Source organism: Sorex araneus, chromosome 9 (genome assembly GCF_027595985.1).
Source record: "Sorex araneus isolate mSorAra2 chromosome 9, mSorAra2.pri, whole genome shotgun sequence".
Taxonomy (NCBI): Eukaryota; Metazoa; Chordata; class Mammalia; order Eulipotyphla; family Soricidae; genus Sorex; species Sorex araneus.
In genome coordinates, this window is record NC_073310.1 from 42,750,991 (window position 1) to 42,757,893 (window position 6,903).

The following is a 6,903-nucleotide window of genomic DNA, read 5'->3' on the forward strand; positions in this document are numbered from 1 at the left end:
GGGGCCAGCTGTGAACAGCGCCTCATCACGGTATTTTGTCTCTGGACATCCCATTCCACCTGGTGGTTCTGTTTATTGCTGTTTTCCTGGAGTCAGGGGGCCCCCCTCTAGGCTTTGGGGGGAACCTCCACTCTGGAGCTAGCCCAAGCAGCTGTGACACCCTTGAGGCTGTTCCCAGGGTTGCTGACTCACTGAAACTTCCCAGCCTCCTGTGCACTGTCTCATTCCACCCCCAGGCCAGCCCTAAGTTGTTTTAAAAAAAAAAATGGCACAAGGAAATAGCTCACTGACCGTAAAAATCAGAGTCATTGGCTGCGGAACCAAAACTGATTTCAGAGCCACACAGTTAATCATTCCTGAAAGCCTTTGGTCTTCATTTCCTGGTTTTCTCCAGTCGTTTTGTGGGGTGTTCGTCTGTGTGCTTTCGTGGAGTGGCATGGTCTTGCCTGCAATTTTGGGCTCATGATACCGGCCAGGTGTGTTGGTTTGCTGGAACACTTTTCTCCGTGAGCTGTGCATGTTCTTGGAACTAGCATATGTGCCGCACGGGCTGGCCCCACAGGGACAAGATTACCCTCCACACTCGAGGAGGCTTGGCTGGAGGAAGCAGAACCTCGGACCACTCAACTCCTGGCTGGCACGAGCTGCTGGAAAGCAAGTGTTCCTCTTTGCCCCCAGGGAATGGCCTGGTAATGTGACCTCAGGGCCACTCAACTTCCTCCTGCTTGGCACTCTAGATGACTCTGCCCCCTGCCAACAGCCGGTATAGGCCCACTGCCCCGAGGCCCGGTTCCCAGGGAACTGGCCCCAACCAGCGATGGAGAAGCCTCCATGTCTGCCGGTGTCCTCACCCTGGCCAACCCTGCTTCCTGGGCATTGCACCCCACCCTATGTCTGCTGAGGCCTGCAGAGACAAAAGCCCTTGCCTGACCTGACTGCCTCAACGTTCTGGCATGAAAACATGCTCAGATTTCAGCTTAAAAGGGGAAAAGCTCGCCCTCATCCCTGCAGCCGCGCGTTAACCTCTTGCCCAATCACTGTGGAGCCAGCTGCCCATGTCGGCTGCCCCTCCAGTAAGCTCCGGGAAGCCACTCACCGCCCCGCACCCTGCCCTGCTTTGCCACACTTGACCCCGTGGACTCCTTTCTCAAAGTCCTCCCTGCCTTTCAGTAGGCCCATTTCCTGCCGCCGCCTCCTGTGCGTTCGCTGAGGCTTCCTGTTGCCCCATCTGTGGCTCCTGTGCTAGGAGCCGTAGCTGCCTCCCGCTGCACCAGCTCCTGCTTAGGGCCTTCCCTACCCCAGGAACTGAACGCTTTGGTCTCCCCGCCCACCCCCACTGCCTTTTGCTGTTGCCACTGCAGCACTCAGGCTTTGGGCTGGCTTGCCTTGCTCACCAGAGTTCACACTTTGTCATGCTCATGCAACACTTCATCATGGTGTGAACAACTCACACTTCTTTTTTTGTCGTGGCACCTGGGATCCCAAATGCCAGAACCACCAGATTCACCTCAGGCTTGCAAGGCGGGTGTTCAACCATTGAGCTGCTCTGCTGCGGCGTAGTACTTTTTCTAAATTTTTTCATTGGTGAAGCGAGATCATTTTTATCAAAACTTATTTAGAAAGATTGAGAGGAGAGAAAGGGGAAGTCTGTGTTCAGGAGAGAACAGAGACCTTTCCAGAGTGGAAATAGGCAAAGAAACATAGAAACCAGCAAAAGATACATGTCCAAGGGAGAACATGAATTTGAAGAGCAAGCTGGAGTTTTTCTTTACTTTTTTTGTTGTTGTTTTTTGGGGGGCCAGACCCGGCAATGCTCAGCTCTGTATTCAGGGGTCACTCCTGGTGGATGTTCAGGTGACCATATGGGGCTCCGAGATCAAACCTGGGTTCACAGCATGCAAGGCAAGCACCCAGCCACTGTAGTATCTCACTGACCTCAAGATTTTGTTCTGGGGCCTTACCAAGCAGTGTTCAGGGGTTACTCCTGGCTCTGCACTGAGGGAATTACCTTTGGTGGTATTCAGGTGACCATATGGGATGACAGGAATCGAACCAGCCGTGTACAAGGCAGATGCCTTATCTGCTACACTGTCTCCAGTCCCAACCTAGGATTTTTTCTTTTCTTTTTTTCTTTTTGCTTTTTGGGTCACAACCCAGCGATGCTCAGGGGTTACTCCTGGCTTTACACTCAGGAATCACTCCTGCCGGTGCTTGGGGGACCATATGGGATGCCGGGGATCGAACCCGGGTCGGCCTCGTGCAAGGCAAACGCCCTACCCGCTGTGCTATCGCTCCGGCCCCCTAGGATTTTTTTCTTAATAAAAAAATTTTTAGCCAGGTTAAGAAACAGCCCAAATGACCAGCAACAGATGAGTATATGAAGACGTTGTGGTGTGGATGTAATTCTACTCAGCTGTAAGAAAAGATGAAATCTGGAAGTTTGCTGCAACTTATGGAACTGGAAGGTATGTTAAGCAAAATACCTCAGAAAGAAAAGAACAAATACAGGATGGTCTGACTCACATGACACAGAATCAAAACAAGAGAATAGTATTGGATGGTCATAAGCCCTCATCTCTGGACTACAAAACAGATTACCAAGCAGTGGGGCAAGAAGGGATACAAGTATTGTGATGGTGAAGAAGTGACTTTGTACACCAAAACCACAAATGTTAACTCTTGTGAGTGTAATCAACATAACCAAACTACAATAATAAATGTTTTGAGGTTACTGTGTGCACCATGGACGTCTCAGTGTTAGTTCTGATTCCACATCTGTGTACACCACATCACATTCACAGCAGGTCTGGTGTCTCCCTGCCACCATACCAGTGACTGTCTTTTTTTTTTTTTTTTGCTTTTTGGGTCACCCCCAGCGATGCTCAGGGTTACTCCTGGCTCATGCACTCAGGAATTACTCCTGGTGGTGTTTGGGGGACTATAGGGGATGCTGGGAATCAAACCCAGGTCAGCCGCATGCAAAGCAAACGCCCTACCCGCTGTGCTATCACTGCAGCCCCACCACCAGTGACCGTCTTAACTGAGATTGTGTTTCGGTAGGAAACGGTGTTCACAGTTTAAAGACTGGGAAGGGGTAGGAAGTTCCTCATCTGGCCTTCGGGAACCACGCGGGCGCTGTGAGACCCAGGGGCCCCCGGGAAGCCTGAATGCAGGGTTGGGGCTCCAGCCTGAGCGTTTGCCCTGTGATAGAACTGTGCAGACACTCGCCGCTGCCAGCGTCCTCTGGAGTTGAGGGAGGTTCCCCACAGAGGCCACTGCTGAGCAGGAAGGAGTCTGATTTCTGCTCTGCACAAGGGGCCATCCTGGTCGGAAACAGCGTGACCCAGACCTGGCTGGAGCCCACAGGGACACAGCTGACAGCTTGCTGGGCAGAGACAGGAAACCGAGAGACAGGATCTTGTCAAAGGAAAGAGCGATGGAGAGAGCAAAGGGGATGATGGGAGACAGGTGGGGGCCCCTGTCCAGTCCAGCCAGGGAGCTCCAGAAAGGGGTTTTCTGCCAGTGACAGACCAACAGCCTAAGCAATGCTCTAAGCATCCCGGGTTCCATTCCCCGCGCTGCATGGTCCCCCAAGCACCACAGGTAGGACCAAAAGCCCAAAACAGAAAATGAATGCTGAGGGGATCTTGGGGAGGGGACACGAGCACAGGGTCCTGTGGCAGAAGGGCTGTGCCAGTGTGGCTGGAAGGAAGACTGGGTGGACAGGAGTAATGAGGACCTGAGAGCCCACGGGGTGGGGGGCAGTTGAGGGAGAAGTGTTCAAAAGACTGATTTGGCGGCTACAGCTGCAGTGCTCAGGGTCAGTTCTGGAGGTGCTCTTGTGACCATGCCGTGCCGGGGATTGAACCCTGGGCCTCCCGCATGCAAAACCTGCACCCAGCGCGTCGAGCCATCTCCCGGAACTGCTGGTTGCTACCTGGGGAGAGCAGGGACCAGTTCTGTGCTGCAGCAGTGGCCCAGGTGAGGAGATGGCGGCTTGAACCAAGATGCCAGGAAAACCCGGGTTGAACTCGAGGTCCATTTCGTAGCTGCAGGTGACCAGGGCTGTTCTGAGTGGCTGCTTGAGCGGCCTGCTGGGTCACTCCCAAGTCTTTGGGGTTCCCTGCTGGAGAGTACGGACACCACACCCACCAGATCCCCTCTGTTTTGGTTTTTTTTTTTTCTGATTTTGGTTGTTGGGCCATACCCGGCAGCACTCAGGAGTTACTCCTGCCTCTGCACTCAGGAATTACTCCTGTTGGCCTTGGGAGACCCTATGGGATGCCAGGGATCGAACCCTTGCACGAACTGGTCAGCTGCATGCAAGGCAAGCGCCTTACCGCTGTACCATCTCTGTGCCCTCCCTGCCCACAGCGTCCCCCTTTGAACTGAGCTGGTTTAGGGTCCTCGGTCATACAGTGGGGAGGGGAAGGCCCGCCCTGTCCGTAGTGGGGGGACAGGACTGGAGTTGCCCACTCAGGCCTCATGCACAGAGCAAAGGGGAAGCCCCAGGAACATGGGGCTCCTGTGGATTCTAATATGGAACCCCACTGGCATCTCCAACTTGGGGTGTCCAAAACCCACCTCATCTGCCTCACAAATCCTCTGAGTGGGATTGTCTGTGGGTGCCCACCTTCCTGGTCCCTCACTCCAGCCTGCTGCAGCCTTCAGCCCTCCTCTTCCCTCTGCAGCCACCTCCTGTCCAGCCACCCTCCAGGGTGTCCCCTCCACACATATGCTCCCCAGAGCTCTTCAGGTGAAAGCCGCTGGGGGAGAGGCGTCTGGACCTGCCTCTACTCTCCTGGGTCGCTCTCGACTTCGGAGATTCCATCCTCTCCCCAGCTGCCCCCTGCAGCACCCCGTCCTGAGTTGGCGTCCGACCACATCCAGAGCAGAGTTTGCTGTATCTCCCAAACCCGACTCAGGAGCCTGAGAGCGGGTGGGCAAGCCTGGCCCATCCGGGAGTCCCCTCTGGGGGGTCCCACCCCGGGGCGGAGGGAGGATGAGGGCCGGAGTGAGGCTTTCCCCGCAGGAACAGACGCAGAAGCCCGCCGAGGAGGGAGCTAGTGTCTCCCCTCAGCAGACTCGGGAGTCGAGCAGGCCAGCTAGGGGCACCAGCAGCCTGCAGGGCGCCTGCTCAGGGCCTGTGCCCACAGAACCGTTCTCGGGAAAGGATTCTGGGGAGGGCAACCCAGAAGAAGGGGCGCAAGTGGCTCCTCCATCTCCTCCATCCCCTCAAGTCAGTGTCCTGCAGGCCCCTTGTTCCTCTTCACTCCGGGCCCCCCACCCCCGTGCCCGGCCCCGCCCTGCTCCTTGGCCCACACCCCACACGCACACACGATCCCTCTTCACTTCTGGGGTTCTGGCTTTGGTGCTGGAGGGGAGAGAGGGGAGCAGGCATGATGTCCTGAGAGGCTACGGAGTCGGGCGTCCAGGCCTGCCTAGGAAGGAGTGAGGGAGCCATCAGAGGGGCCGTCCCTGGGGAGAATCGCCCTCAGCTTCCCTCCTCCTGCCGGACCCTGGCGAGCTAATGAGCTAATGCAAGCTGTGGTGCCCGCTGCTTTCCGGCGCTTTCTCACAGTCGTGCTTCAGAGGTGAACATGGGAATTGGTTTTGGGGGGGATTTGGAGGCCATTCCTGGGTTGGCTCAGGACTTATTCCTAGCTCTGCCCTCAGGAATCACTCCTGGAGGGGCTCAGTGGACCCTATGGGGTACTGGGGGTTTAACCTGGGTTGGCCAGGTAGAGGATAAATGCCCTCCCCACTGTACTATCGCTCCAGCCCTGGTCATAGAAATTGGAGCTCGAACCGTTGGTTCAGGATCAACAGCAAATCCTTAGCAGAGCGGAAACTCAAACCTAGGGCTGTGGGCACTGCAGAGACAGTCCAGGGGTTAAGGCACTTGCCCTGCATGCAGCTGACCTAAATTGGATCCCCAGAACGTATGTTCCCCCAACACCCGCAGGAGTGATTCCTGAGCGGAGCCAGGAGGAAGGCCAGCACATCGCCATGTGTGGCCCCAAACACAAAAATTTGAAAGTACAAATCCAACGCTAATGCCAGGTCCCCCACTTGCAGTTGAGACTGTGGTTACGGGTTGGAGAATTAGCTCAAAGAGTTGGAGCATCAGCAGGAGTCCCAGGTTCGAGCCCTGGTACCCCGTGGGCCACTGAGTACGAAGGAAGTGACCTCCAAACAAACAGAGGGCTGTGGTTTCAGCTCCCACTCGCCCTGTGTGGCTCAGGACAGGCTCCACCCGGCCCACAGCGCCCCCATTCGGGTGTTGCTGTTCCTTTCGTTTTGTTTCCTTTGGGAAGGCCACACCCAGAGGTGCTTAGAACTTACTTCTGGCTTTGCAGTCAGAGATCACTCTGGGTGGGGCACAGGGGGCATATAGGGTGCCGGGTTGGCCACAGGCAAGGCACGTGCCCTGTCTGCTGTGGCTCTGACCCCTGGTTTCCTTCTTGCTGGCCCTGGAGCATATGCCGGGAGAGAGCTGGGCTGAGTGGACAACCTGGCCCTGCCCTTGTTCTGACACAGTGGGGCTGCCAGCGCACTTGGATTTGCTTCTTCTGGAGCCAAAAGATGACACCAGAGTCCTCCACTACTGGAGCCTGGCCCTGCAGGGGTGCCGGGCCAAGGCAGCTGGGAGATGGCTTCTGGAGGCTTCCTGCTGGGTGTGCCCTCTCAGCCCGGGGGCCCTCTCTGCTCTGACCTTTGTTCACTTCACTGCTTGCCAGGGCCTGAGGTTCCTGCTGGGAAGCAGATGCCACCGGCAGGCGGGCGCTTCTGGGTTTAGGAGTGGGTGGATCTGCCAGGACCTTTCCTGCCCCATAGAGCCATGGACAGCAGAAGGAAGGGCCAGGCCTGCTCTGAGCCCTCAGCAAGGCCAGATGTTCTGGA